Source organism: Enoplosus armatus, chromosome 11 (genome assembly GCF_043641665.1).
Source record: "Enoplosus armatus isolate fEnoArm2 chromosome 11, fEnoArm2.hap1, whole genome shotgun sequence".
Lineage (NCBI taxonomy): Eukaryota > Metazoa > Chordata > Actinopteri > Centrarchiformes > Enoplosidae > Enoplosus > Enoplosus armatus.
The window spans coordinates 605401-632847 of record NC_092190.1 but is presented as its reverse complement, the minus strand read 5'-3'; the positions used below and the strand labels follow the sequence as shown (position 1 = coordinate 632847).

The following is a 27447-nucleotide window of genomic DNA, read 5'->3' as shown; positions in this document are numbered from 1 at the left end:
GAGGAGTTGAAAGTTTTAACCAACCACCGTTCTGTCATTTCTGTTGTGCAGGAGCAGGAACCAGTGAGTCCAGTGCGCGGGCTCGCATTGGGCGAGCCTTCAGCAGTGTGGCGCAACGTGAACCATTCCGCTCTTCCAAACAGACTCCGGGACCTGTCATGGATGGTGGCTCACGAGATCCTCCCAGTCAGGTCCGTAATGCACTCCCGGGGCTTGTCCACACATTCAACTTGTCACCGACCAGGTTGTGGCGCGCCCGAGTCGGTGAGGCATTTGCTCTGGGAGTGCAGCGCTGCCGTAGAACAGTGGGCAACGGCCGGCTCCTTGCAATTCCCGTACTTGCCAGCAAGGGAGGTCCTTACAGCACAGCTGGTGCTGTATGGGGTGGGCCAAAAACAATTGCCAGCATGCGACTTCCCCAAGCAGTGGCTTACCCTAGCCACCATAAAAGACGCCATATGGACCTCCAGAAACTTGCTGGCAAGGAAGCACATGCAGATCCCCCCCGTGGCTGCGATCCGGATGGCCGCAGCGACGGTCCAAGCAGCCGAAGCTGCAGGCGGCAGGCCAAGGACACAGCCACAAAGAAGAATCGCATTTGTGCCCATTCGGACGAAGGAGCCGGAGCCACACAAAAGAAGTTCAAAGCAGCGGCGGCCTGACTCTCCGGGTGAGGCAGGTGGGAAGGAGCAACAGGGCGAAGGTCTCCTCTGAGCACCAAGAAAGGATTCCGAGAGACCAAATCTGTTTGGGAGAGCGGAATGACTTATCCTTGGTAGGGAATCACTATGCTCCTGCACAGCAATGGAGTTGGAAGGGAGGATTTTTACCGAAGCACTCCCCATTTGTTTTTGTTTTTTTTGTTGGGTTGGACATTTTAAAATGGACACTCAAAACACACAGACATGCACAAAATGTATAATTTTTAACTTGTGAGAAATCTCATCTGTAATACCTCTGACGACAGTGTTTTGAATATTTAAATATGGTCTTACATGTTGCACCATTGTATTGATTGATTTCTTGTATTTTAAAAGGTAATTTGTGTGTCTTAACTCTGGGTTTTATGTGAAATTACTATGAAATGAGTGTCAATAAATCTTTTCGAAAGAAAAAAAATCTGTTCTTATCAGTTTAATATCTGATATGTCCTCTATAAGGGGACAACATATTAAATGGATTTTTAGCACCGGGAGCTGAAAAAGGGGCTTGCCCCGTTCACTCCACGCATCGACCCGGTATTGCAGTGCCGCCGGGAACGGTGCACCCATCTCCTGCCTTGTGAAAAAGCAAATACCGACACAAACAGAGAGTCGGGGTCAAACCCTCTGCTGACTGCCTGACGTCCCTCGCCGAGCCTCATCTGGGCTCCCGCTCTCAAATGACTGTGTATCATCCGTGACCACTGGGGTGGGGGCAGAGCGCAGCTCAGCATCAACAGCCAGATGAAGCCACCCAAAAAAATGCAGCCAGATTCGCACTTTTGACTCGCAGACAGATAGGGAACATTGCCCTAATGCCAACCGGTACGTACGGTTAAACGTGCCCTGCACTTTCGCTCCCCTCGTCACAGGGAGTCCGCAAGGGCCTGAGTGTTTGGGACATTTGGTAGCCTGTGTCCAAAAGCCAGGCCTTCATTTCTCCGCGATCCCATTGGATAGAGCCTGTGCTAATGTGGGGAGGGCTAGGGGAATGTGCGTGGCCTGGTATTTGGGACTCCACAAGCAGAGTGAGGCTTACCGTGAGGGTAGTGACCGGGGCGACTAGGCTCCTCGGCCGCTCTCCTGGAGAGGCCTGTACTTACTCGGGTTTCTCTTCATCACGTACAAGCCTTTCGCCTTTTACTAAAGACTTCCGTGGAGAGGAACACCAATGAGTTAAAACTATTTTTGGCAGGCTCTGCCGTGTGGCTGAGCCTCGTGCGTTTGTGAAAAGCAACAAGAAGCTGTCCTTAACAAGATTTAGGCTGCCACCTTGTCGGCTTGGGAGGAGGCGCTGAGAAGCAGCCATTGTTATGCGCGCTTGAAACGACTGCGCCAGGACAAGGGAGAGCTGTTCCAGAATGTGGCCTCTGGAAGCAAACAGCCAGGGCTCATCGCTTCTCGGCCTTTTGGCTAAGATCAAGTGTAGTATCTGTTCTTATCAGTTTAATATCTGATATGTCCTCTATAAGGGGACAACATATTAAATGGATTTTTAGCACCGGGAGCTGAAAAAGGGGCTTGCCCCGTTCACTCCACGCATCGACCCGGTATTGCAGTGCCGCCGGGAACGGTGCACCCATCTCCTGCCTTGTGAAAATGCAAATACCGACACAAACAGAGAGTCGGGGTCAAACCCTCTGCTGACTGCCTGACGTCCCTCGCCGAGCCTCATCTGGGCTCCCGCTCTCAAATGACTGTGTATCATCCGTGACCACTGGGGTGGGGGCAGAGCGCAGCTCAGCATCAACAGCCAGATGAAGCCACCCAAAAAAATGCAGCCAGATTCGCACTTTTGACTCGCAGACAGATAGGGAACATTGCCCTACTGCCACCGGTACGTACGGTTAAACGTGCCCTGCACTTTCGCTCCCCTCGTCACAGAGAGTCCGCAAGGGCCTGAGTGTTTGGGACATTTGGTAGCCTGTGTCCAAAAGCCAGGCCTTCATTTCTCCGCGATCCCATTGGATAGAGCCTGTGCTAATGTGGGGAGGGCTAGGGGAATGTGCGTGGCCTGGTATTTGGGACTCCACAAGCAGAGTGAGGCTTACCGTGAGGGTAGTGACCGGGGCGACTAGGCTCCTCGGCCGCTCTCCTGGAGAGGCCTGTACTTACTCGGGTTTCTCTTCATCACGTACAAGCCTTTCGCCTTTTACTAAAGACTTCCGTGGAGAGGAACACCAATGAGTTAAAACTATTTTTGGCAGGCTCTGCCGTGTGGCTGAGCCTCGTGCGTTTGTGAAAAGCAACAAGAAGCTGTCCTTAACAAGATTTAGGCTGCCACCTTGTCGGCTTGGGAGGAGGCGCTGAGAAGCAGCCATTGTTATGCGCGCTTGAAACGACTGCGCCAGGACAAGGGAGAGCTGTTCCAGAATGTGGCCTCTGGAAGCAAACAGCCAGGGCTCATCGCTTCTCGGCCTTTTGGCTAAGATCAAGTGTAGTATCTGTTCTTATCAGTTTAATATCTGATATGTCCTCTATAAGGGGACAACATATTAAATGGATTTTTAGCACCGGGAGCTGAAAAAGGGGCTTGCCCCGTTCACTCCACGCATCGACCCGGTATTGCAGTGCCGCCGGGAACGGTGCACCCATCTCCTGCCTTGTGAAAAAGCAAATACCGACACAAACAGAGAGTCGGGGTCAAACCCTCTGCTGACTGCCTGACGTCCCTCGCCGAGCCTCATCTGGGCTCCCGCTCTCAAATGACTGTGTATCATCCGTGACCACTGGGGTGGGGGCAGAGCGCAGCTCAGCATCAACAGCCAGATGAAGCCACCCAAAAAAATGCAGCCAGATTCGCACTTTTGACTCGCAGACAGATAGGGAACATTGCCCTACTGCCACCGGTACGTACGGTTAAACGTGCCCTGCACTTTCGCTCCCCTCGTCACAGAGAGTCCGCAAGGGCCTGAGTGTTTGGGACATTTGGTAGCCTGTGTCCAAAAGCCAGGCCTTCATTTCTCCGCGATCCCATTGGATAGAGCCTGTGCTAATGTGGGGAGGGCTAGGGGAATGTGCGTGGCCTGGTATTTGGGACTCCACAAGCAGAGTGAGGCTTACCGTGAGGGTAGTGACCGGGGCGACTAGGCTCCTCGGCCGCTCTCCTGGAGAGGCCTGTACTTACTCGGGTTTCTCTTCATCACGTACAAGCCTTTCGCCTTTTACTAAAGACTTCCGTGGAGAGGAACACCAATGAGTTAAAACTATTTTTGGCAGGCTCTGCCGTGTGGCTGAGCCTCGTGCGTTTGTGAAAAGCAACAAGAAGCTGTCCTTAACAAGATTTAGGCTGCCACCTTGTCGGCTTGGGAGGAGGCGCTGAGAAGCAGCCATTGTTATGCGCGCTTGAAACGACTGCGCCAGGACAAGGGAGAGCTGTTCCAGAATGTGGCCTCTGGAAGCAAACAGCCAGGGCTCATCGCTTCTCGGCCTTTTGGCTAAGATCAAGTGTAGTATCTGTTCTTATCAGTTTAATATCTGATATGTCCTCTATAAGGGGACAACATATTAAATGGATTTTTAGCACCGGGAGCTGAAAAAGGGGCTTGCCCCGTTCACTCCACGCATCGACCCGGTATTGCAGTGCCGCCGGGAACGGTGCACCCATCTCCTGCCTTGTGAAAAAGCAAATACCGACACAAACAGAGAGTCGGGGTCAAACCCTCTGCTGACTGCCTGACGTCCCTCGCCGAGCCTCATCTGGGCTCCCGCTCTCAAATGACTGTGTATCATCCGTGACCACTGGGGTGGGGGCAGAGCGCAGCTCAGCATCAACAGCCAGATGAAGCCACCCAAAAAAATGCAGCCAGATTCGCACTTTTGACTCGCAGACAGATAGGGAACATTGCCCTAATGCCAACCGGTACGTACGGTTAAACGTGCCCTGCACTTTCGCTCCCCTCGTCACAGAGAGTCCGCAAGGGCCTGAGTGTTTGGGACATTTGGTAGCCTGTGTCCAAAAGCCAGGCCTTCATTTCTCCGCGATCCCATTGGATAGAGCCTGTGCTAATGTGGGGAGGGCTAGGGGAATGTGCGTGGCCTGGTATTTGGGACTCCACAAGCAGAGTGAGGCTTACCGTGAGGGTAGTGACCGGGGCGACTAGGCTCCTCGGCCGCTCTCCTGGAGAGGCCTGTACTTACTCGGGTTTCTCTTCATCACGTACAAGCCTTTCGCCTTTTACTAAAGACTTCCGTGGAGAGGAACACCAATGAGTTAAAACTATTTTTGGCAGGCTCTGCCGTGTGGCTGAGCCTCGTGCGTTTGTGAAAAGCAACAAGAAGCTGTCCTTAACAAGATTTAGGCTGCCACCTTGTCGGCTTGGGAGGAGGCGCTGAGAAGCAGCCATTGTTATGCGCGCTTGAAACGACTGCGCCAGGACAAGGGAGAGCTGTTCCAGAATGTGGCCTCTGGAAGCAAACAGCCAGGGCTCATCGCTTCTCGGCCTTTTGGCTAAGATCAAGTGTAGTATCTGTTCTTATCAGTTTAATATCTGATATGTCCTCTATAAGGGGACAACATATTAAATGGATTTTTAGCACCGGGAGCTGAAAAAGGGGCTTGCCCCGTTCACTCCACGCATCGACCCGGTATTGCAGTGCCGCCGGGAACGGTGCACCCATCTCCTGCCTTGTGAAAAAGCAAATACCGACACAAACAGAGAGTCGGGGTCAAACCCTCTGCTGACTGCCTGACGTCCCTCGCCGAGCCTCATCTGGGCTCCCGCTCTCAAATGACTGTGTATCATCCGTGACCACTGGGGTGGGGGCAGAGGGCAGCTCAGCATCAACAGCCAGATGAAGCCACCCAAAAAAATGCAGCCAGATTCGCACTTTTGACTCGCAGACAGATAGGGAACATTGCCCTAATGCCAACCGGTACGTACGGTTAAACGTGCCCTGCACTTTCGCTCCCCTCGTCACAGAGAGTCCGCAAGGGCCTGAGTGTTTGGGACATTTGATAGCCTGTGTCCAAAAGCCAGGCCTTCATTTCTCCGCGATCCCATTGGATAGAGCCTGTGCTAATGTGGGGAGGGCTAGGGGAATGTGCGTGGCCTGGTATTTGGGACTCCACAAGCAGAGTGAGGCTTACCGTGAGGGTAGTGACCGGGGCGACTAGGCTCCTCGGCCGCTCTCCTGGAGAGGCCTGTACTTACTCGGGTTTCTCTTCATCACGTACAAGCCTTTCGCCTTTTACTAAAGACTTCCGTGGAGAGGAACACCAATGAGTTAAAACTATTTTTGGCAGGCTCTGCCGTGTGGCTGAGCCTCGTGCGTTTGTGAAAAGCAACAAGAAGCTGTCCTTAACAAGATTTAGGCTGCCACCTTGTCGGCTTGGGAGGAGGCGCTGAGAAGCAGCCATTGTTATGCGCGCTTGAAACGACTGCGCCAGGACAAGGGAGAGCTGTTCCAGAATGTGGCCTCTGGAAGCAAACAGCCAGGGCTCATCGCTTCTCGGCCTTTTGGCTAAGATCAAGTGTAGTATCTGTTCTTATCAGTTTAATATCTGATATGTCCTCTATAAGGGGACAACATATTAAATGGATTTTTAGCACCGGGAGCTGAAAAAGGGGCTTGCCCCGTTCACTCCACGCATCGACCCGGTATTGCAGTGCCGCCGGGAACGGTGCACCCATCTCCTGCCTTGTGAAAAAGCAAATACCGACACAAACAGAGAGTCGGGGTCAAACCCTCTGCTGACTGCCTGACGTCCCTCGCCGAGCCTCATCTGGGCTCCCGCTCTCAAATGACTGTGTATCATCCGTGACCACTGGGGTGGGGGCAGAGGGCAGCTCAGCATCAACAGCCAGATGAAGCCACCCAAAAAAATGCAGCCAGATTCGCACTTTTGACTCGCAGACAGATAGGGAACATTGCCCTAATGCCAACCGGTACGTACGGTTAAACGTGCCCTGCACTTTCGCTCCCCTCGTCACAGAGAGTCCGCAAGGGCCTGAGTGTTTGGGACATTTGGTAGCCTGTGTCCAAAAGCCAGGCCTTCATTTCTCCGCGATCCCATTGGATAGAGCCTGTGCTAATGTGGGGAGGGCTAGGGGAATGTGCGTGGCCTGGTATTTGGGACTCCACAAGCAGAGTGAGGCTTACCGTGAGGGTAGTGACCGGGGCGACTAGGCTCCTCGGCCGCTCTCCTGGAGAGGCCTGTACTTACTCGGGTTTCTCTTCATCACGTACAAGCCTTTCGCCTTTTACTAAAGACTTCCGTGGAGAGGAACACCAATGAGTTAAAACTATTTTTGGCAGGCTCTGCCGTGTGGCTGAGCCTCGTGCGTTTGTGAAAAGCAACAAGAAGCTGTCCTTAACAAGATTTAGGCTGCCACCTTGTCGGCTTGGGAGGAGGCGCTGAGAAGCAGCCATTGTTATGCGTGCTTGAAACGACTGCGCCAGGACAAGGGAGAGCTGTTCCAGAATGTGGCCTCTGGAAGCAAACAGCCAGGGCTCATCGCTTCTCGGCCTTTTGGCTAAGATCAAGTGTAGTATCTGTTCTTATCAGTTTAATATCTGATATGTCCTCTATAAGGGGACAACATATTAAATGGATTTTTAGCACCGGGAGCTGAAAAAGGGGCTTGCCCCGTTCACTCCACGCATCGACCCGGTATTGCAGTGCCGCCGGGAACGGTGCACCCATCTCCTGCCTTGTGAAAAAGCAAATACCGACACAAACAGAGAGTCGGGGTCAAACCCTCTGCTGACTGCCTGACGTCCCTCGCCGAGCCTCATCTGGGCTCCCGCTCTCAAATGACTGTGTATCATCCGTGACCACTGGGGTGGGGGCAGAGGGCAGCTCAGCATCAACAGCCAGATGAAGCCACCCAAAAAAATGCAGCCAGATTCGCACTTTTGACTCGCAGACAGATAGGGAACATTGCCCTAATGCCAACCGGTACGTACGGTTAAACGTGCCCTGCACTTTCGCTCCCCTCGTCACAGAGAGTCCGCAAGGGCCTGAGTGTTTGGGACATTTGGTAGCCTGTGTCCAAAAGCCAGGCCTTCATTTCTCCGCGATCCCATTGGATAGAGCCTGTGCTAATGTGGGGAGGGCTAGGGGAATGTGCGTGGCCTGGTATTTGGGACTCCACAAGCAGAGTGAGGCTTACCGTGAGGGTAGTGACCGGGGCGACTAGGCTCCTCGGCCGCTCTCCTGGAGAGGCCTGTACTTACTCGGGTTTCTCTTCATCACGTACAAGCCTTTCGCCTTTTACTAAAGACTTCCGTGGAGAGGAACACCAATGAGTTAAAACTATTTTTGGCAGGCTCTGCCGTGTGGCTGAGCCTCGTGCGTTTGTGAAAAGCAACAAGAAGCTGTCCTTAACAAGATTTAGGCTGCCACCTTGTCGGCTTGGGAGGAGGCGCTGAGAAGCAGCCATTGTTATGCGCGCTTGAAACGACTGCGCCAGGACAAGGGAGAGCTGTTCCAGAATGTGGCCTCTGGAAGCAAACAGCCAGGGCTCATCGCTTCTCGGCCTTTTGGCTAAGATCAAGTGTAGTATCTGTTCTTATCAGTTTAATATCTGATATGTCCTCTATAAGGGGACAACATATTAAATGGATTTTTAGCACCGGGAGCTGAAAAAGGGGCTTGCCCCGTTCACTCCACGCATCGACCCGGTATTGCAGTGCCGCCGGGAACGGTGCACCCATCTCCTGCCTTGTGAAAAAGCAAATACCGACACAAACAGAGAGTCGGGGTCAAACCCTCTGCTGACTGCCTGACGTCCCTCGCCGAGCCTCATCTGGGCTCCCGCTCTCAAATGACTGTGTATCATCCGTGACCACTGGGGTGGGGGCAGAGGGCAGCTCAGCATCAACAGCCAGATGAAGCCACCCAAAAAAATGCAGCCAGATTCGCACTTTTGACTCGCAGACAGATAGGGAACATTGCCCTAATGCCAACCGGTACGTACGGTTAAACGTGCCCTGCACTTTCGCTCCCCTCGTCACAGAGAGTCCGCAAGGGCCTGAGTGTTTGGGACATTTGATAGCCTGTGTCCAAAAGCCAGGCCTTCATTTCTCCGCGATCCCATTGGATAGAGCCTGTGCTAATGTGGGGAGGGCTAGGGGAATGTGCGTGGCCTGGTATTTGGGACTCCACAAGCAGAGTGAGGCTTACCGTGAGGGTAGTGACCGGGGCGACTAGGCTCCTCGGCCGCTCTCCTGGAGAGGCCTGTACTTACTCGGGTTTCTCTTCATCACGTACAAGCCTTTCGCCTTTTACTAAAGACTTCCGTGGAGAGGAACACCAATGAGTTAAAACTATTTTTGGCAGGCTCTGCCGTGTGGCTGAGCCTCGTGCGTTTGTGAAAAGCAACAAGAAGCTGTCCTTAACAAGATTTAGGCTGCCACCTTGTCGGCTTGGGAGGAGGCGCTGAGAAGCAGCCATTGTTATGCGCGCTTGAAACGACTGCGCCAGGACAAGGGAGAGCTGTTCCAGAATGTGGCCTCTGGAAGCAAACAGCCAGGGCTCATCGCTTCTCGGCCTTTTGGCTAAGATCAAGTGTAGTATCTGTTCTTATCAGTTTAATATCTGATATGTCCTCTATAAGGGGACAACATATTAAATGGATTTTTAGCACCGGGAGCTGAAAAAGGGGCTTGCCCCGTTCACTCCACGCATCGACCCGGTATTGCAGTGCCGCCGGGAACGGTGCACCCATCTCCTGCCTTGTGAAAAAGCAAATACCGACACAAACAGAGAGTCGGGGTCAAACCCTCTGCTGACTGCCTGACGTCCCTCGCCGAGCCTCATCTGGGCTCCCGCTCTCAAATGACTGTGTATCATCCGTGACCACTGGGGTGGGGGCAGAGCGCAGCTCAGCATCAACAGCCAGATGAAGCCACCCAAAAAAATGCAGCCAGATTCGCACTTTTGACTCGCAGACGGATAGGGAACATTGCCCTAATGCCAACCGGTACGTACGGTTAAACGTGCCCTGCACTTTCGCTCCCCTCGTCACAGAGAGTCCGCAAGGGCCTGAGTGTTTGGGACATTTGGTAGCCTGTGTCCAAAAGCCAGGCCTTCATTTCTCCGCGATCCCATTGGATAGAGCCTGTGCTAATGTGGGGAGGGCTAGGGGAATGTGCGTGGCCTGGTATTTGGGACTCCACAAGCAGAGTGTGGCTTACCGTGAGGGTAGTGACCGGGGCGACTAGGCTCCTCGGCCGCTCTCCTGGAGAGGCCTGTACTTACTCGGGTTTCTCTTCATCACGTACAAGCCTTTCGCCTTTTACTAAAGACTTCCGTGGAGAGGAACACCAATGAGTTAAAACTATTTTTGGCAGGCTCTGCCGTGTGGCTGAGCCTCGTGCGTTTGTGAAAAGCAACAAGAAGCTGTCCTTAACAAGATTTAGGCTGCCACCTTGTCGGCTTGGGAGGAGGCGCTGAGAAGCAGCCATTGTCATGCGCGCTTGAAACGACTGCGCCAGGACAAGGGAGAGCTGTTCCAGAATGTGGCCTCTGGAAGCAAACAGCCAGGGCTCATCGCTTCTCGGCCTTTTGGCTAAGATCAAGTGTAGTATCTGTTCTTATCAGTTTAATATCTGATATGTCCTCTATAAGGGGACAACATATTAAATGGATTTTTAGCACCGGGAGCTGAAAAAGGGGCTTGCCCCGTTCACTCCACGCATCGACCCGGTATTGCAGTGCCGCCGGGAACGGTGCACCCATCTCCTGCCTTGTGAAAAAGCAAATACCGACACAAACAGAGAGTCGGGGTCAAACCCTCTGCTGACTGCCTGACGTCCCTCGCCGAGCCTCATCTGGGCTCCCGCTCTCAAATGACTGTGTATCATCCGTGACCACTGGGGTGGGGGCAGAGCGCAGCTCAGCATCAACAGCCAGATGAAGCCACCCAAAAAAATGCAGCCAGATTCGCACTTTTGACTCGCAGACAGATAGGGAACATTGCCCTACTGCCACCGGTACGTACGGTTAAACGTGCCCTGCACTTTCGCTCCCCTCGTCACAGAGAGTCCGCAAGGGCCTGAGTGTTTGGGACATTTGATAGCCTGTGTCCAAAAGCCAGGCCTTCATTTCTCCGCGATCCCATTGGATAGAGCCTGTGCTAATGTGGGGAGGGCTAGGGGAATGTGCGTGGCCTGGTATTTGGGACTCCACAAGCAGAGTGAGGCTTACCGTGAGGGTAGTGACCGGGGCGACTAGGCTCCTCGGCCGCTCTCCTGGAGAGGCCTGTACTTACTCGGGTTTCTCTTCATCACGTACAAGCCTTTCGCCTTTTACTAAAGACTTCCGTGGAGAGGAACACCAATGAGTTAAAACTATTTTTGGCAGGCTCTGCCGTGTGGCTGAGCCTCGTGCGTTTGTGAAAAGCAACAAGAAGCTGTCCTTAACAAGATTTAGGCTGCCACCTTGTCGGCTTGGGAGGAGGCGCTGAGAAGCAGCCATTGTTATGCGCGCTTGAAACGACTGCGCCAGGACAAGGGAGAGCTGTTCCAGAATGTGGCCTCTGGAAGCAAACAGCCAGGGCTCATCGCTTCTCGGCCTTTTGGCTAAGATCAAGTGTAGTATCTGTTCTTATCAGTTTAATATCTGATATGTCCTCTATAAGGGGACAACATATTAAATGGATTTTTAGCACCAGGAGCTGAAAAAGGGGCTTGCCCCGTTCACTCCACGCATCGACCCGGTATTGCAGTGCCGCCGGGAACGGTGCACCCATCTCCTGCCTTGTGAAAAAGCAAATACCGACACAAACAGAGAGTCGGGGTCAAACCCTCTGCTGACTGCCTGACGTCCCTCGCCGAGCCTCATCTGGGCTCCCGCTCTCAAATGACTGTGTATCATCCGTGACCACTGGGGTGGGGGCAGAGCGCAGCTCAGCATCAACAGCCAGATGAAGCCACCCAAAAAAATGCAGCCAGATTCGCACTTTTGACTCGCAGACAGATAGGGAACATTGCCCTACTGCCACCGGTACGTACGGTTAAACGTGCCCTGCACTTTCGCTCCCCTCGTCACAGAGAGTCCGCAAGGGCCTGAGTGTTTGGGACACTTGGTAGCCTGTGTCCAAAAGCCAGGCCTTCATTTCTCCGCGATCCCATTGGATAGAGCCTGTGCTAATGTGGGGAGGGCTAGGGGAATGTGCGTGGCCTGGTATTTGGGACTCCACAAGCAGAGTGAGGCTTACCGTGAGGGTAGTGACCGGGGCGACTAGGCTCCTCGGCCGCTCTCCTGGAGAGGCCTGTACTTACTCGGGTTTCTCTTCATCACGTACAAGCCTTTCGCCTTTTACTAAAGACTTCCGTGGAGAGGAACACCAATGAGTTAAAACTATTTTTGGCAGGCTCTGCCGTGTGGCTGAGCCTCGTGCGTTTGTGAAAAGCAACAAGAAGCTGTCCTTAACAAGATTTAGGCTGCCACCTTGTCGGCTTGGGAGGAGGCGCTGAGAAGCAGCCATTGTTATGCGCGCTTGAAACGACTGCGCCAGGACAAGGGAGAGCTGTTCCAGAATGTGGCCTCTGGAAGCAAACAGCCAGGGCTCATCGCTTCTCGGCCTTTTGGCTAAGATCAAGTGTAGTATCTGTTCTTATCAGTTTAATATCTGATATGTCCTCTATAAGGGGACAACATATTAAATGGATTTTTAGCACCGGGAGCTGAAAAAGGGGCTTGCCCCGTTCACTCCACGCATCGACCCGGTATTGCAGTGCCGCCGGGAACGGTGCACCCATCTCCTGCCTTGTGAAAAAGCAAATACCGACACAAACAGAGAGTCGGGGTCAAACCCTCTGCTGACTGCCTGACGTCCCTCGCCGAGCCTCATCTGGGCTCCCGCTCTCAAATGACTGTGTATCATCCGTGACCACTGGGGTGGGGGCAGAGCGCAGCTCAGCATCAACAGCCAGATGAAGCCACCCAAAAAAATGCAGCCAGATTCGCACTTTTGACTCGCAGACAGATAGGGAACATTGCCCTAATGCCAACCGGTACGTACGGTTAAACGTGCCCTGCACTTTCGCTCCCCTCGTCACAGAGAGTCCGCAAGGGCCTGAGTGTTTGGGACACTTGGTAGCCTGTGTCCAAAAGCCAGGCCTTCATTTCTCCGCGATCCCATTGGATAGAGCCTGTGCTAATGTGGGGAGGGCTAGGGGAATGTGCGTGGCCTGGTATTTGGGACTCCACAAGCAGAGTGAGGCTTACCGTGAGGGTAGTGACCGGGGCGACTAGGCTCCTCGGCCGCTCTCCTGGAGAGGCCTGTACTTACTCGGGTTTCTCTTCATCACGTACAAGCCTTTCGCCTTTTACTAAAGACTTCCGTGGAGAGGAACACCAATGAGTTAAAACTATTTTTGGCAGGCTCTGCCGTGTGGCTGAGCCTCGTGCGTTTGTGAAAAGCAACAAGAAGCTGTCCTTAACAAGATTTAGGCTGCCACCTTGTCGGCTTGGGAGGAGGCGCTGAGAAGCAGCCATTGTTATGCGCGCTTGAAACGACTGCGCCAGGACAAGGGAGAGCTGTTCCAGAATGTGGCCTCTGGAAGCAAACAGCCAGGGCTCATCGCTTCTCGGCCTTTTGGCTAAGATCAAGTGTAGTATCTGTTCTTATCAGTTTAATATCTGATATGTCCTCTATAAGGGGACAACATATTAAATGGATTTTTAGCACCGGGAGCTGAAAAAGGGGCTTGCCCCGTTCACTCCACGCATCGACCCGGTATTGCAGTGCCGCCGGGAACGGTGCACCCATCTCCTGCCTTGTGAAAAAGCAAATACCGACACAAACAGAGAGTCGGGGTCAAACCCTCTGCTGACTGCCTGACGTCCCTCGCCGAGCCTCATCTGGGCTCCCGCTCTCAAATGACTGTGTATCATCCGTGACCACTGGGGTGGGGGCAGAGCGCAGCTCAGCATCAACAGCCAGATGAAGCCACCCAAAAAAATGCAGCCAGATTCGCACTTTTGACTCGCAGACAGATAGGGAACATTGCCCTACTGCCACCGGTACGTACGGTTAAACGTGCCCTGCACTTTCGCTCCCCTCGTCACAGAGAGTCCGCAAGGGCCTGAGTGTTTGGGACACTTGGTAGCCTGTGTCCAAAAGCCAGGCCTTCATTTCTCCGCGATCCCATTGGATAGAGCCTGTGCTAATGTGGGGAGGGCTAGGGGAATGTGCGTGGCCTGGTATTTGGGACTCCACAAGCAGAGTGAGGCTTACCGTGAGGGTAGTGACCGGGGCGACTAGGCTCCTCGGCCGCTCTCCTGGAGAGGCCTGTACTTACTCGGGTTTCTCTTCATCACGTACAAGCCTTTCGCCTTTTACTAAAGACTTCCGTGGAGAGGAACACCAATGAGTTAAAACTATTTTTGGCAGGCTCTGCCGTGTGGCTGAGCCTCGTGCGTTTGTGAAAAGCAACAAGAAGCTGTCCTTAACAAGATTTAGGCTGCCACCTTGTCGGCTTGGGAGGAGGCGCTGAGAAGCAGCCATTGTTATGCGCGCTTGAAACGACTGCGCCAGGACAAGGGAGAGCTGTTCCAGAATGTGGCCTCTGGAAGCAAACAGCCAGGGCTCATCGCTTCTCGGCCTTTTGGCTAAGATCAAGTGTAGTATCTGTTCTTATCAGTTTAATATCTGATATGTCCTCTATAAAGGGACAACATATTAAATGGATTTTTAGCACCGGGAGCTGAAAAAGGGGCTTGCCCCGTTCACTCCACGCATCGACCCGGTATTGCAGTGCCGCCGGGAACGGTGCACCCATCTCCTGCCTTGTGAAAAAGCAAATACCGACACAAACAGAGAGTCGGGGTCAAACCCTCTGCTGACTGCCTGACGTCCCTCGCCGAGCCTCATCTGGGCTCCCGCTCTCAAATGACTGTGTATCATCCGTGACCACTGGGGTGGGGGCAGAGCGCAGCTCAGCATCAACAGCCAGATGAAGCCACCCAAAAAAATGCAGCCAGATTCGCACTTTTGACTCGCAGACAGATAGGGAACATTGCCCTACTGCCACCGGTACGTACGGTTAAACGTGCCCTGCACTTTCGCTCCCCTCGTCACAGAGAGTCCGCAAGGGCCTGAGTGTTTGGGACACTTGGTAGCCTGTGTCCAAAAGCCAGGCCTTCATTTCTCCGCGATCCCATTGGATAGAGCCTGTGCTAATGTGGGGAGGGCTAGGGGAATGTGCGTGGCCTGGTATTTGGGACTCCACAAGCAGAGTGAGGCTTACCGTGAGGGTAGTGACCGGGGCGACTAGGCTCCTCGGCCGCTCTCCTGGAGAGGCCTGTACTTACTCGGGTTTCTCTTCATCACGTACAAGCCTTTCGCCTTTTACTAAAGACTTCCGTGGAGAGGAACACCAATGAGTTAAAACTATTTTTGGCAGGCTCTGCCGTGTGGCTGAGCCTCGTGCGTTTGTGAAAAGCAACAAGAAGCTGTCCTTAACAAGATTTAGGCTGCCACCTTGTCGGCTTGGGAGGAGGCGCTGAGAAGCAGCCATTGTTATGCGCGCTTGAAACGACTGCGCCAGGACAAGGGAGAGCTGTTCCAGAATGTGGCCTCTGGAAGCAAACAGCCAGGGCTCATTGCTTCTCGCCCTTTTGGCTAAGACTGCGATCGCTTCCTGTTGGTGGTAAAAACTTTTGCCTGTTTGTGTGTTTTACTTCCCATTCTCGGGAGGACATTCACCTTATTCCTTGTGGAGAAAATTTCAACTATTGTAGTTGTAAATCCTACACCTAAAGGAATTCATTGGCACAGAGTACTGCTTACCTCTACTCTGTTGATTTAACATCTTGTCCAGGCTAAACAAGAAAAGGTAAGTTCGTTTTAATCATTTGCTGGTTTTAACATATTTATTGATCTTAGTCCTATTTATATCGTCTTTGTTTCTTTTTGTTTTGTTTTTTTTTTTTAGACAATTCTTAAGTGTTTTAGTCCTTCTTTTTAATCCTTTCAGTTTGTGGTGCCTCCACCATGTCGGCCAACATTTCCGGCATGCGGAGGCACCACAGTGTCAGATTTACCTTTAAAGAAAATGACCATGGAAAGCCCCTGGGGATGTCCAGAATTGATTTCTCCAGGAGGTTAATCCAAAATACCCTTAAGTTTGAACCAGAGAATATAAATTGCATTGTTACTCTACCAACGAATAAAGGTTTCGATGTAAGCTTTCGGTCTGCCGCGCTGCTGAGAGAGTTTTGGACACGCTTTGAAAATGTAAAACCCCAGTTTTCCGCTTTTAATGTTGAGAAACTGACTGATAATGCCTCCAAAACCATCATTATCAGAATGTTCAATGAGACCGTGAATGCGGATGACATTTGTTTGTGGCTGGGTAGATACTGCACTGTAAAAGGACAGGCTACCAAAGTGAGAGATGAGGATGGCATTTGGAATTGCGCTTGGAGGGTCCCCATCCAACAATGGCAGGACCCCCAAGGCTTCCAGGGCCTGAAACATCTGCCATCTGTGATAGTTCTGGGAAACAACAGAGGCTAAATTCACTACCAGGGCCAGCCCAAGCTGTGCCGCAAGTGTGGTGAGCATGGGCACCTGGCAGAAGCGTGTCAGCAGACTATTTGTGGAAAATGTAGAGAAATTGGGCACACCTTTGAGGAATGTACCAATGGCAGAAAGTGCAATCTTTGTGGAGAAACAACCCACCTCTTCAGAGATTCCCCAAAGTCATTTGCCAACAAACTGAAGGCAGCGAAAACCCCACAAAATGGTGGACAAGAGGAAGCAGTTAGAGAGCTAATTGAAGAAGCTGGGCTGGGAAATTCAAATCTCCCGCCAAATCCTGTGACTGGAAGGCCAGGATCAGGAGAGGCGGGAGAGGGGGAGGGGCCTGCAATTGCCCCACAAATGGAGAGTGGTGAGGAAGATGGGGCAATGCAGGCAGAAGGCGGAGCTAGCTCCGGATATGAAGGAGAGGAGGGGCCTGCAATTGCCCCGCAACTGGAAAGTCTTGAGGAAGATGGGGCAATGCAGGCAAAAGCCGGAGCTAGCTCAGAATGTGAAAATGACCAATCACAGGGCGATAGTGAGGACGCCTCCCTCCCCAACGCCCAGCAGACCAAGAGGCCTATATCAGAATTGTCCTCTGAGTCTCCTGTAGTCTCAGAGAAGAGGGGAAGAGCTGGGAACTACTCAAACAGCCCATCTGTGGAGGAGCCTAGAGTCTTCCCCTCCAATTCTCCAAATGAGGTCTCTTTCCTAACAATAGCTCTGCAATCAACCCCTAAGGACTCAAATCTCAATGCGACCATGCGTCCAAGGCCTACCCCTAGAGTCCGACAGGGGAATGAAGCTCAACCCCGTCACTCTTCACCCATGAGCGTGAAGGAAGAGCTCCGTTCACAAGAAATTTAAATAACTGCTTTTTTTAACATTGATACTCCCTTTTAGACTTTTAAGATTTCATACCTGTTAATTTTAACCATACTCATGGCACTCACCTTCTCAACCATCAATGTGAGAAGCGTGAAGTCACGAGTTAGAGCCCAGACTGTTTTATCCTTTCTTAATTCTTTTAAGTCAGATGTGTTTTTAATACAGGAATGTGGCCTGCCATTTTTAAACCACTACAGAGAGTGGGAGGAGCTATGGCCACAAACATCGATGTGGAGCGGATCAAACGCAAACAGAAATGACGGATTGGCCAATTTAATCAAAAAAACCCTGGTTTTGGTGAAGGGCAGCACTGTGGTGAGAGATGGTCGGGCACTTTTAGCACACCTGACTTTTATGGGAAAAGATTTTAACGTCTTAAATATTTATGGCTTTAACGACAGAAATGACAGGTATGATCTTTTAGAAGACTTGCAGTTCCACATGCTAGGTAGGGCACCTTTAGTTGTAGGGGGAGATTTTAATTGTATTTTAAGCAGGAATGATAGGAAGAGAGCAGGTGAAGATTTTAAAGTGGACAAAACCTCAGTTTTATTTCAGGGCATATGCAGGGATTTTAAACTTCTGGACTGTTTTAAAACCACGCATCCCAGAGAGGAGGGCTTCACCTGGTTTAGTGGTGATGGCACCCGAGCCTCTCGCATTGATTACATTTTATCACGTGATTGCCCACCAACTGATGCTAGATTGACACCTGTTTTCTTTTCAGACCACGCAATGCTCTCCTGCACTCTCTCACTCTCTTCGGGTGTGACATCAGGAAGCGGTCTGTGGAAGCTCAACTGCTCCCTTTTAGAAGATAGGGAGTTAGGTAGACAGTATAGAGAGCAGTACCAAGAGTGGCAGACCCTTCAAGACTTCTACGATACACGTGGACACTGGTGGGAAATGGTGAAAGCAAGGACCCAGACTTTCTTTAGACAGGCAGGCAAGAAAAAAAAAGACAGGGACAACAGACGCATGTTGGGACTGCAGAAACGACTCCAGCGGTATTTTAAACTAAACCAACAGGGGATGGATTTTAATGAAGAAATCAAACAAATTAAAACCCAGATGTCAGCCTCAGCAGAAATTAAAAGCAAGGGTGTCATTTTGAGAAGCAAGGAGAGGGAAATAGAGGAAGGAGAGAAGTGCACAAGATACTTTTTTAAGAAAATTATGAATAAAGGGGGGAGTATTTTTAGACTAAGAAAAGAAAATGGGTGCATAGCTGACACCACAGAGGAAATCATAGAAACTGTCGGACATTTTTATAGAGAACTATACAAAGAAAAACACGTTAAGTGGGACACCATGACTGAAGTCTTAGAAGTTATTGACCAAGCAGTAAATGACAGTGAGCTTTTAACCCAAGATTTTAACATTCTCGAGTTAAATAAATGTCTCAAGTCTTTTAAGGCAGGTAAGTCTCCAGGAGAAGATGGGCTCCCTCTGGAATTTTATGTGACGTTCTGGGACATTTTAGCACCTGACTTGATTGCTGTTTTTATGGATTTTGAAAAACTTGACCGACTTCCTGACAGTTTTAGAGTAGGGATAGTGACTCTCCTTCACAAAGACAAAGACAAGACAGATTTGAAGAACTGGAGACCCATTACACTTTTAAATTTTGATTGTAAACTTTTTAGTAAGGTTTTAGCATCCCGCATGTCTTTGTTTTTAGAAGACCTGATTCACCCTGATCAAGCCTGTGCTGTCCCGGGGAGGAAGATCACCGACAGCCTCGTACTGATCCAAGACACCATCTGTTATGCGAGAGACAGAAACATCCGGCTAGTTGTCCTAAATTTAGATTTTGAGAAAGTCTTTGATCGGATCTCGCACCAGTACCTTTTCCAGGTGCTGCAAAAAATGGGGTTTCCAAGAAGGTTTATAGCCTGGGTGAGAATGCTGTACCAGGGCATTACCAGCAAATTCACTGTTAACGGGCATCTTACAGAAGCAGTGGATATAAACTGCGGTGTCCGTCAGGGTTGTCCGTTATCTGCCCTCCTCTATGTTCTCTGCATAGAACCACTGGCACAGATCTTGAGAGGGGACCAACAAATCAATGGGGTTGGAGCCCCAGGGAGCGGGGGACTGGAGACAAAGTGTTTTTTATACATGGACGACGTGAACATTTTATGCACTGACCTTTTATCTGTCAACAGGACGCTGGACTTGACTGACTGGTTTGGACGGGCCTCTGGGTCAAAACTCAACAGAGGCAAGACCCAAGCCCACTTTTATGGACCGTGGACAGCGACTGAGATGACAGGACTCCCCCTGACTGTGACCCAGACAGACCAAAAGATACTTGGGATCAAATTTGATAGGGAGGGGGGAGGGAAAACAAATTGGCCAGACATTGTAGGGAAAGTCAGGCAGAGACTAGGGTACTGGAGACTTAGAGGACTGACAATGGAAGGAAAGGTTTTAATCATCAAAGCTGTGATTTTACCTTTGCTTTTACTCATCAGTTCTGTTTTTTTCCCACCTAGAAGAGTGCTTTTAGACTTGGAAAGAGCCATCTTTTATTTCCTGTGGGGCTCCAAGTGGGAACGTCTGAGGAGATATGTGATGAAGAAGCCGAAGGAGAAAGGAGGAAAAGGAGTCCCGGACCTGTACTTGTTTTTAGGGAGCAGATACACAGCACTACACATCACAACCGCCACAGCCCCATCCAGAAACCCCAAAACAACAGCAATGACACGGTTCTGGATGGGGTCCTACCTCAGACGATTAAAAATTTTACCCAATGATCTTAAAGTACCTGTGTCTTTTAACCTGCCACCAACCTACGCTTTTATCCAGACATTTTTAAGGCATTTTAACCTTGAGCAGGAGGAGTTGAAAGTTTTAACCAACCACCGTTCTGTCATTTCTGTTGTGCAGGAGCAGGAACCAGTGAGTCCAGTGCGCGGGCTCGCATTGGGCGAGCCCTCAGCAGTGTGGCGCAACGTGAACCATTCCGTTCTTCCAAACAGACTCCGGGACCTGTCATGGATGGTGGCTCACGAGATCCTCCCAGTCAGGTCCGTAATGCACTCCCGGGGCTTGTCCACACATTCAACTTGTCCCCGACCAGGTTGTGGCGCGCCCGAGTCGGTGAGGCATTTGCTCTGGGAGTGCAGCGCTGCCGTAGAACAGTGGGCAACGGCCGGCTCCTTGCAATTCCCGTACTTGCCAGCAAGGGAGGTCCTTACAGCACAGCTGGTGCTGTATGGGGTGGGCCAAAAACAATTGCCAGCATGCGACTTCCCCAAGCAGTGGCTTACCCTAGCCGCCATAAAAGACGCCATATGGACCTCCAGAAACTTGCTGACAAGGAAGCACATGCAGATCCCCCCCGTGGCTGCGATCCGGATGGCCGCAGCGACGGTCCAAGCAGCCGAAGCTGCAGGCGGCAGGCCAAGGACACAGCCACAAAGAAGAATCGCATTTGTGCCCATTCGGACGAAGGAGCCGGAGCCACACAAAAGAAGTTCAAAGCAGCGGCGGCCTGACTCTCCGGGTGAGGCAGGTGGGAAGGAGCAACAGGGCGAAGGTCTCCTCTGAGCACCAAGAAAGGATTCCGAGAGACAAAATCTGTTTGGGAGAGCGGAATGACTTATCCTTGGTAGGGAATCACTATGCTCCTGCACAGCAATGGACTTGGAAGGGAGGATTTTTACCGAAGCACTCCCCCTTTTTTTTTTTTTTTTTTTTTTTTTTTTTTTAAAGACATTTTTAAATGGACACTCAAAACACACAGACATGCACAAAATGTATATTTTTTTAACTTGTGAGAAATCTTATCTGTAATACCTCTGACGACAGTGTTTTGAATATTTAAATATGGTTTTACACCATTGTATTGATTGATTTCTTGTATTTTAAAAGGTAATTTGTATGTCTTAACTCTGGGTTTTATGTGAAATTACTATGAAATGAGTGTCAATAAATCTTTTCGAAAGAAAAAGAAAAAATCTGTTCTTATCAGTTTAATATCTGATATGTCCTCTATAAGGGGACAACATATTAAATGGATTTTTAGCACCGGGAGCTGAAAAAGGGGCTTGCCCCGTTCACTCCACGCATCGACCCGGTATTGCAGTGCCGCCGGGAACGGTGCACCCATCTCCTGCCTTGTGAAAAAGCAAATACCGACACAAACAGAGAGTCGGGGTCAAACCCTCTGCTGACTGCCTGACGTCCCTCGCCGAGCCTCATCTGGGCTCCCGCTCTCAAATGACTGTGTATCATCCGTGACCACTGGGGTGGGGGCAGAGCGCAGCTCAGCATCAACAGCCAGATGAAGCCACCCAAAAAAATGCAGCCAGATTCGCACTTTTGACTCGCAGACAAATAGGGAACATTGCCCTACTGCGACCGGTACATACGGTTAAATGTGCCCTGCACTTTCGCTCCCCTCGTCACAGAGAGTCCGCAAGGGCCTGAGTGTTTGGGACATTTGGTAGCCTGTGTCCAAAAGCCAGGCCTTCATTTCTCTGCAATCCCATTGGATAGAGCCTGTGCTAATGTGGGGAGGGCTAGGGGAATGTGCGTGGCCTGGTATTTGGGACTCCACAAGCAGAGTGAGGCTTACCGTGAGGGTAGTGACCGGGGCGACTAGGCTCCTCGGCCGCTCTCCTGGAGAGGCCTGTACTTACTCTGGTTTCTCTTCATCACGTACAAGCCTTTCGCCTTTTACTAAAGACTTCCGTGGAGAGGAACACCAATGAGTTAAAACTATTTTTGGCAGGCTCTGCCGTGTGGCTGAGCCTCGTGCGTTTGTGAAAAGCAACAAGAAGCTGTCCTTAACAAGATTTAGGGCTGCCAACCGGGCGGCTTGGGAGGAGTCGCTGAGAAGCAGCCATTGTTATGCGCGCTTGAAACGACTGCGCCAGGACAAGGGAGAGCTGTTCCAGAATGTGGCCTCTGGAAGCAAACAGCCAGGGCTCATCGCTTCTCGGCCTTTTGGCTAAGATAAAGTGTAGTATCTGCTCTTATCAGTTTAATATCTGATATGTCCTCTATAAGGGGACAACATATTAAATGGATTTTTAGCACCGGGAGCTGAAAAAGGGGCTTGCCCCGTTCACTCCACGCATCGACCCGGTATTGCAGTGCCGCCGGGAACGGTGCACCCATCTCCTGCCTTGTGAAAAAGCAAATACCGACACAAACAGAGAGTCGGGGTCAAACCCTCTGTTGACTGTCTGACGTACCTCGCGGAGCCTCATCTGGGCTCCCGCTCTCAAATGACCCGGTATCATCCATGACCACTGGGGTGGGAGAGTGCAGCTCAACAGCCAGATGAAGCCACCAAAAAATGCAGCCAGATGAGGGTTTTTACTGGGGTGACTAAACTCCTTGGCTACTGATTAGACATTGATACACTTGCCTGGTCTTGGTCTTTGATAATCAGGCCTTGTCCCAATTTCTTTCATGAACATGCAAAGAAGAGTAAATTTTTTTCATCATTGCTTAATGACTTGTATGTTTGTAATAGGGCTAAAGGTTAATCTGCAGTTTTTATTCATGTTCGTGTGTGTTTTAATTAGGTTATTAAGCAACATTGTATAGCAAAAGAAGTTTTTCCCTGATGTGGCACACACTTATTTTGTCCATATATAACTTCAACTCATCGCATATTGACCTATGCCATTAGCTGCTATCCTTGTTAACAGAACTCATGGAAAGATTTCCAAAAGATCCCAGTCGACAAAAGCCATGTCTTTCGCCAAAAGACAAGACTATGCTGCCTACCACGGGTTAATGGGTGACAGGAGTTTTTCAGTGTCTCAGAAAATCAATTCACTGACTGAAGGCTTGATATAGACCTATAATGACTAATGTGACAAATCTTCATATTAAGTTGGACAGGAAGTTAATGCAATACCAACTGAACAAGATGTTTAATAATAACAAAGTTGTGACTGATAGGACAGATTGGTCTAATTATGTTAGGTATAGTGTAGCCCACCAAGGGAGGACTGATTTGTGAGACGTGAAAATAGAATCGGGTTTTGTAGAAATATAAATGAAAAATAGCCTACTCCCTGTATTGGGATGGAAATCTGTGGTCATAGTCAGAATCATGGTAACTCAGAAGCAAGCCTTCTGTAATGTTAACGCTTTTCTGTATGTTTTCTTTTTTAATACAATTGTTTTAAACATTCTTAATCAATAATATTCTGACTCAAAAAACAAACATTTACTACTACTACTCTATTATGCTAATGAATTAATCGTTCTTGTTTCACTGACCTTGACTGCATTTCGGTTTTCAACATTTAGGTTGGCCCAGCCATGATGTAACAAACAAATGTTAACCTTAAGGTGTCGCATGCCAAAATGTATTTATATATTAAAATTGGATAAAACTAAATATTATGTGTTTCATTGAGGCTTGAGTTAAGCCACCACTCACTTTACCAAGTATGACATGAGATGTTTTGTTTACACTCAAAGTACAATAGTTAACATTGTCGCCAGTCAACGTGATTTATATATATAACAGCTGCAACCCGAATTTCAGGGGTATCTCTAGCAAGACACCATGACACCATGACCAGTTTGAAAATGTGGACCAGGCCTTGCATAAGCTTGACGAACCATGTCACCTTCTGGAAACTGAGTTTACAACACCGGTTACTGGCTTACAAGCCCCCATAATAATGACGGGTGACAGAGGTTGGCCTTATTTCAACCTACAACATCAACAGTTGGAGTGTTTTCTTCAATTTGACGTCACAGTTCCAGACATTGCATGTCTTTTGCTTGTCAGTGTAAAGACTATACAGAGAAGGCTAAGAGGATACAGCCTGTCTGTGCAAGTTCACAGTGACATTACAAGTGAAGACTTGTGAGAGAGAGAGAGAGAGAGAGAGAGAGAGAGACAGGCATAGATGTATCGCAGCACCAGCAGTAGCCATAGCAACTATAATTATAATAATAATGGAAATATGACTGATAATAGTAGTTACAGCTGTAAAAATAACTGAGATATGATTAATAATAGCAATAACAACTTTAATCGTAACAGAACTATGACTAAAAATAATAATTGTAGTGATGAGAGTCAAGAGGACCAGGACCACGATCCACAGGAACCTGCAAAACAAGAACAAAGTACAAAGAAACTCAGGGGAAGATATAAAGTTAGTAACATGCATTGGTGGGACATGAATGTGTTAAGATGGAGGGGGAGAGGTGGAAAGCTCAGTGCATCATGGGAAGTCCCCCAGCAGTCTTGGCCTACAGCAGCCTGAGCCAGCCCTAACTATAAGCGTTATCAAAAAGCAAAGTTTTAAGCCTACTTTTAAAAGTAGAGAGTGTGTCTGCCTCCCGGACCTAAACTGGGAGCTGATTCCACAAAAATCCTGGGCCTTTCTTTTGACAACATACGCCTTGTTTTAAAAAAAAAAAAAAAAAAAAAAAAATGGTAAAATTAACCTTGAGAGAATTATATAAATAAATTAAAGGTTGTTATGTTACCTGACTATTAATGAGGGGTATTAGAAGACATCTCTTAAATAAATTTGTTTTATTTATTTATTTATTTTAACATTATTAACTATAATAAAGTGGAGCCCTGTCCTTCACCTGCAACATTTCAGCAGGCAGGTCAGGTTTATTTTTTTTTACTGTGCCCACCATGGTAAGTTCCCTCCTGAGAAGTTCTTGTCCAAGGTCATAGCTGGTAAAAACATTGTCACATGTGATATTGTGACCCAGTAGTCATATCGAGGACTACACGTTTTCCGTGGTTTTTCTCAGGGAGGCCACTCGCAGATTTGCCTGTGTAAATCTGTAAATTCCATGAATAGCTGGTTTTTGCATCACAGGCTGCCCAGATTTTAATGCCGTATTTGCCTGGCTTTCTGGGCATGTATTGCCGGAAGGGGCATTTTCAACGGAAAGGGACACAACGTTCATCTACTGTCACCTCTGGCCCTGGGTTGAACATCAGTGGAAGGAGCTGCACCCATTTCTCCCAGACATCCCTGATGGGAGCAAGCTTGTCAGATTTTGCTCTAGTATCTCTGTTGTCAAATCTGAGGACTCTTGATATCATTCAAAAGGTGACATTGTTGCCCGGAAAATATTCCTGCATGTCGTCGCGTCCCAGAGACTATCAGTGGCCTCATTGCTAGATCTGTACACTCCAGCAAGAAGAAGAATACCAATATAAGCATCCAAGTATTCCTCATCAATGTCATTCCACATGTCGCACTAAGCTGGTTTAAGTCGTATTTATCAGATCGATCTCAGTTTGTACATGTTAACGATGAATCCTCCATGTACGCCAAAGTCAGTCATGGAGTTCCACAAGGTTCTGTGCTTGGACCAATACTATTCACCTTATATATGCTTCCTTTAGGGGATATTATTAGAAAACACTCCATACATTTTCATTGCTATGCGGATGATACCCAGCTATATTTATCGATCAAGCCAGAAGAACCTCATCAGTTAGCCAACCTCCAAGCATGCCTTAAGGACATAAAGACCTGGATGACTTGTAATTATCTGATGTTGAACTCAGACAAGACAGAAGTTATTGTTCTTGGCCCTGAACACCTCAGAAATACAGTATCTACGGATATTGTTACCCTAGATGGCATTGCCCTGGCCTCCAGCGCCACCGTGAGGAATCTCGGAGTTGTCTTTGATCAGGACATGTCCTTTAACTCCCACGTAAAACAAACTTCACGGACTGCCTTTTTTCACCTCCGTAATATTGCAAAAATCAGGAAGATCCTGTCTCAAACAGATGCAGAAAAATTAGTCCATGCATTTGTCACGTCTAGGCTGGATTATTGCAATTCCTTATTATCAGGCTGTCCCAATAAGTCCCTGAGGACTCTCCAGCTGATCCAGAATGCTGCAGCACGTGTACTGACAGGAACCAGGAAAAGAGATCATATTTCTCCTGTATTAGCTTCGCTGCACTGGCTCCCTGTAAAATCTAGAATAGAGTTTAAAATCCTTCTCCTCACCTACAAAGCTCTTACTGGTCAGGCACCATCATATATTAAAGAGCTCATAGTACCCAATTACCCCACTAGAGCACTCCGCTCCCAGAATGCGGGGCTGCTTGTGGTTCCTAGAGTCTCCAAAAACATGACATTTGCAGCAGCTGCCTTGCCATGTACGTCAGGAGGTACTGAGCTCCAACAGATGTTACCACTTTTGGATTTGAATGTTTCAGCAGGAGCGGGAGCAGCTTCAGCACCGGTGACCTCCTCATCAGACTCATCAGATGTGTACGTGTCTTCTGGTAGATACTCCACATCATCTTCCTCCTCATAGACCTGCTCATCCGTATCGTTATGCTGCTCTGCGTCCTCTGCCTCATTTTCAGTAAAGATATGATCCAGAGCTTGGCTTACTGTAAATCTTCTTCTCATTTTTGCATGCTGCAAACTGGAGATGTGTACTCTGCAAGTCACCAACTCTAAACTGACTTGGCCTTACATGTCTGGAAATGTCCGTCTTTGTTTTGTTTGTTCAAGGAAGGAGACAAACAGGTAAAGAGAGAAGCCCCTAACTAAAGCTCAAGTGGTTGGGAGAGGAGCTGGCTGTGGGCTGTTGGCTGATAGTGTGTTTATGATTTCAGTTTTGGCACTAATTATTGTTTTATAATCTTATATTATAACTGGGTCAAAACAGACCCTAACAACACAAAGGTCATAATTTTCACCAGAGCATTTTATCATTTAGTGAAATAGATTTTTTATTTTTATTTTGTTTTAATAGAAGTTCCTGACAAAGTCAAAAAGCCTTGCTGCAATAAACAAATGTTTACTTTTATGCATTTAAAACCTAAAAGCAGGTCGGTGCCGACCCTAACACAAGAGGAAGGTTAAATATTGTAAATGTGTATATTTCTATTTTCTATTTTTTATTTTTTTTATATTTTTGTCCATACTTTTATTTCCAAATTTTTGCTACTTTCTACTCTTGAATGGGAGCACCGGTATAATGTATAATTTCCCCCCTGGGATCAATAAAGTATTTCTGATTCTGATTTTGAAGAGTAGGCCATAGAATCAAAATAATAACAATAATGATAATAATAATACTAATAGTACATTTTATTTATAGAGCTCTTTTCAGTGTACTCAAAGACACTTTACATATGTTAGAATGGTCATAAAAAGCAACATGCTGAAAACATAAACCACAAAACATTAAAGCGGTTCTGAAAAGATGAGTTTTGATTAGTGATTTGAACATGGAGAGGGAGGGGGCAGCTATGGAGAAGGTGCTGAGTGGTGGGGGTCTCACGTCTCCAGTTCTGGCTGGCTGCAGTTTGTTTTTTAACATCATGATGTGTGGCCTACGTTGTGACACAACCCTTGCTGTCACACACCCTTTGGTTGCTTCACACT

General features: G+C 49.1%; 29 non-coding genes and 2 pseudogenes across 29 annotated transcripts; all 31 read left to right on the top strand.

The window, feature by feature from the left end:
• The first annotated feature begins 1096 nt into the window (after positions 1 to 1096).
• LOC139293054 (U2 spliceosomal RNA) lies at positions 1097 to 1272 on the top strand (annotated as a pseudogene).
• A 528-nt stretch (positions 1273 to 1800) lies between these two features.
• On the top strand, positions 1801 to 1917 carry LOC139293105 (U5 spliceosomal RNA). Its single transcript, XR_011597732.1, has one exon. It is a non-coding gene; the product is annotated as a U5 spliceosomal RNA (small nuclear RNA).
• Positions 1918 to 2094: 177 nt separating this feature from the next.
• On the top strand, positions 2095 to 2285 carry LOC139293711 (U2 spliceosomal RNA). The gene has a single exon (XR_011598297.1). It is a non-coding gene; the product is annotated as a U2 spliceosomal RNA (small nuclear RNA).
• A 527-nt stretch (positions 2286 to 2812) lies between these two features.
• Positions 2813 to 2929, top strand: LOC139293104 (U5 spliceosomal RNA). Its single transcript, XR_011597731.1, has one exon. It is a non-coding gene; the product is annotated as a U5 spliceosomal RNA (small nuclear RNA).
• Positions 2930 to 3106: 177 nt separating this feature from the next.
• On the top strand, positions 3107 to 3297 carry LOC139293710 (U2 spliceosomal RNA). The gene has a single exon (XR_011598296.1). It is a non-coding gene; the product is annotated as a U2 spliceosomal RNA (small nuclear RNA).
• A 527-nt stretch (positions 3298 to 3824) lies between these two features.
• LOC139293103 (U5 spliceosomal RNA) lies at positions 3825 to 3941 on the top strand. Its single transcript, XR_011597730.1, has one exon. It is a non-coding gene; the product is annotated as a U5 spliceosomal RNA (small nuclear RNA).
• Positions 3942 to 4118: 177 nt separating this feature from the next.
• LOC139293709 (U2 spliceosomal RNA) lies at positions 4119 to 4309 on the top strand. Its single transcript, XR_011598295.1, has one exon. It is a non-coding gene; the product is annotated as a U2 spliceosomal RNA (small nuclear RNA).
• Positions 4310 to 4837: 528 nt separating this feature from the next.
• Positions 4838 to 4954, top strand: LOC139293102 (U5 spliceosomal RNA). The gene has a single exon (XR_011597729.1). It is a non-coding gene; the product is annotated as a U5 spliceosomal RNA (small nuclear RNA).
• A 177-nt stretch (positions 4955 to 5131) lies between these two features.
• On the top strand, positions 5132 to 5322 carry LOC139293708 (U2 spliceosomal RNA). The gene has a single exon (XR_011598294.1). It is a non-coding gene; the product is annotated as a U2 spliceosomal RNA (small nuclear RNA).
• Positions 5323 to 5850: 528 nt separating this feature from the next.
• Positions 5851 to 5967, top strand: LOC139293101 (U5 spliceosomal RNA). Its single transcript, XR_011597728.1, has one exon. It is a non-coding gene; the product is annotated as a U5 spliceosomal RNA (small nuclear RNA).
• Positions 5968 to 6144: 177 nt separating this feature from the next.
• On the top strand, positions 6145 to 6335 carry LOC139293707 (U2 spliceosomal RNA). Its single transcript, XR_011598293.1, has one exon. It is a non-coding gene; the product is annotated as a U2 spliceosomal RNA (small nuclear RNA).
• A 528-nt stretch (positions 6336 to 6863) lies between these two features.
• LOC139293100 (U5 spliceosomal RNA) lies at positions 6864 to 6980 on the top strand. The gene has a single exon (XR_011597727.1). It is a non-coding gene; the product is annotated as a U5 spliceosomal RNA (small nuclear RNA).
• A 177-nt stretch (positions 6981 to 7157) lies between these two features.
• On the top strand, positions 7158 to 7348 carry LOC139293706 (U2 spliceosomal RNA). The gene has a single exon (XR_011598292.1). It is a non-coding gene; the product is annotated as a U2 spliceosomal RNA (small nuclear RNA).
• A 528-nt stretch (positions 7349 to 7876) lies between these two features.
• On the top strand, positions 7877 to 7993 carry LOC139293098 (U5 spliceosomal RNA). Its single transcript, XR_011597726.1, has one exon. It is a non-coding gene; the product is annotated as a U5 spliceosomal RNA (small nuclear RNA).
• Positions 7994 to 8170: 177 nt separating this feature from the next.
• On the top strand, positions 8171 to 8361 carry LOC139293705 (U2 spliceosomal RNA). The gene has a single exon (XR_011598291.1). It is a non-coding gene; the product is annotated as a U2 spliceosomal RNA (small nuclear RNA).
• A 528-nt stretch (positions 8362 to 8889) lies between these two features.
• On the top strand, positions 8890 to 9006 carry LOC139293097 (U5 spliceosomal RNA). Its single transcript, XR_011597725.1, has one exon. It is a non-coding gene; the product is annotated as a U5 spliceosomal RNA (small nuclear RNA).
• A 177-nt stretch (positions 9007 to 9183) lies between these two features.
• LOC139293703 (U2 spliceosomal RNA) lies at positions 9184 to 9374 on the top strand. The gene has a single exon (XR_011598289.1). It is a non-coding gene; the product is annotated as a U2 spliceosomal RNA (small nuclear RNA).
• Positions 9375 to 9902: 528 nt separating this feature from the next.
• On the top strand, positions 9903 to 10019 carry LOC139293096 (U5 spliceosomal RNA). Its single transcript, XR_011597724.1, has one exon. It is a non-coding gene; the product is annotated as a U5 spliceosomal RNA (small nuclear RNA).
• Positions 10020 to 10196: 177 nt separating this feature from the next.
• Positions 10197 to 10387, top strand: LOC139293702 (U2 spliceosomal RNA). Its single transcript, XR_011598288.1, has one exon. It is a non-coding gene; the product is annotated as a U2 spliceosomal RNA (small nuclear RNA).
• Positions 10388 to 10914: 527 nt separating this feature from the next.
• Positions 10915 to 11031, top strand: LOC139293095 (U5 spliceosomal RNA). The gene has a single exon (XR_011597723.1). It is a non-coding gene; the product is annotated as a U5 spliceosomal RNA (small nuclear RNA).
• A 177-nt stretch (positions 11032 to 11208) lies between these two features.
• Positions 11209 to 11399, top strand: LOC139293699 (U2 spliceosomal RNA). The gene has a single exon (XR_011598285.1). It is a non-coding gene; the product is annotated as a U2 spliceosomal RNA (small nuclear RNA).
• Positions 11400 to 11926: 527 nt separating this feature from the next.
• Positions 11927 to 12043, top strand: LOC139293093 (U5 spliceosomal RNA). Its single transcript, XR_011597721.1, has one exon. It is a non-coding gene; the product is annotated as a U5 spliceosomal RNA (small nuclear RNA).
• Positions 12044 to 12220: 177 nt separating this feature from the next.
• Positions 12221 to 12411, top strand: LOC139293701 (U2 spliceosomal RNA). Its single transcript, XR_011598287.1, has one exon. It is a non-coding gene; the product is annotated as a U2 spliceosomal RNA (small nuclear RNA).
• Positions 12412 to 12939: 528 nt separating this feature from the next.
• Positions 12940 to 13056, top strand: LOC139293092 (U5 spliceosomal RNA). Its single transcript, XR_011597720.1, has one exon. It is a non-coding gene; the product is annotated as a U5 spliceosomal RNA (small nuclear RNA).
• A 177-nt stretch (positions 13057 to 13233) lies between these two features.
• LOC139293700 (U2 spliceosomal RNA) lies at positions 13234 to 13424 on the top strand. Its single transcript, XR_011598286.1, has one exon. It is a non-coding gene; the product is annotated as a U2 spliceosomal RNA (small nuclear RNA).
• Positions 13425 to 13951: 527 nt separating this feature from the next.
• LOC139293091 (U5 spliceosomal RNA) lies at positions 13952 to 14068 on the top strand. The gene has a single exon (XR_011597719.1). It is a non-coding gene; the product is annotated as a U5 spliceosomal RNA (small nuclear RNA).
• A 177-nt stretch (positions 14069 to 14245) lies between these two features.
• On the top strand, positions 14246 to 14436 carry LOC139293042 (U2 spliceosomal RNA). Its single transcript, XR_011597706.1, has one exon. It is a non-coding gene; the product is annotated as a U2 spliceosomal RNA (small nuclear RNA).
• A 527-nt stretch (positions 14437 to 14963) lies between these two features.
• Positions 14964 to 15080, top strand: LOC139293090 (U5 spliceosomal RNA). The gene has a single exon (XR_011597718.1). It is a non-coding gene; the product is annotated as a U5 spliceosomal RNA (small nuclear RNA).
• Positions 15081 to 21006: 5926 nt separating this feature from the next.
• LOC139293049 (U2 spliceosomal RNA) lies at positions 21007 to 21186 on the top strand (annotated as a pseudogene).
• Positions 21187 to 21713: 527 nt separating this feature from the next.
• On the top strand, positions 21714 to 21830 carry LOC139293088 (U5 spliceosomal RNA). The gene has a single exon (XR_011597716.1). It is a non-coding gene; the product is annotated as a U5 spliceosomal RNA (small nuclear RNA).
• Positions 21831 to 22008: 178 nt separating this feature from the next.
• LOC139293045 (U2 spliceosomal RNA) lies at positions 22009 to 22199 on the top strand. The gene has a single exon (XR_011597709.1). It is a non-coding gene; the product is annotated as a U2 spliceosomal RNA (small nuclear RNA).
• The last annotated feature ends 5248 nt before the right edge of the window (positions 22200 to 27447 follow it).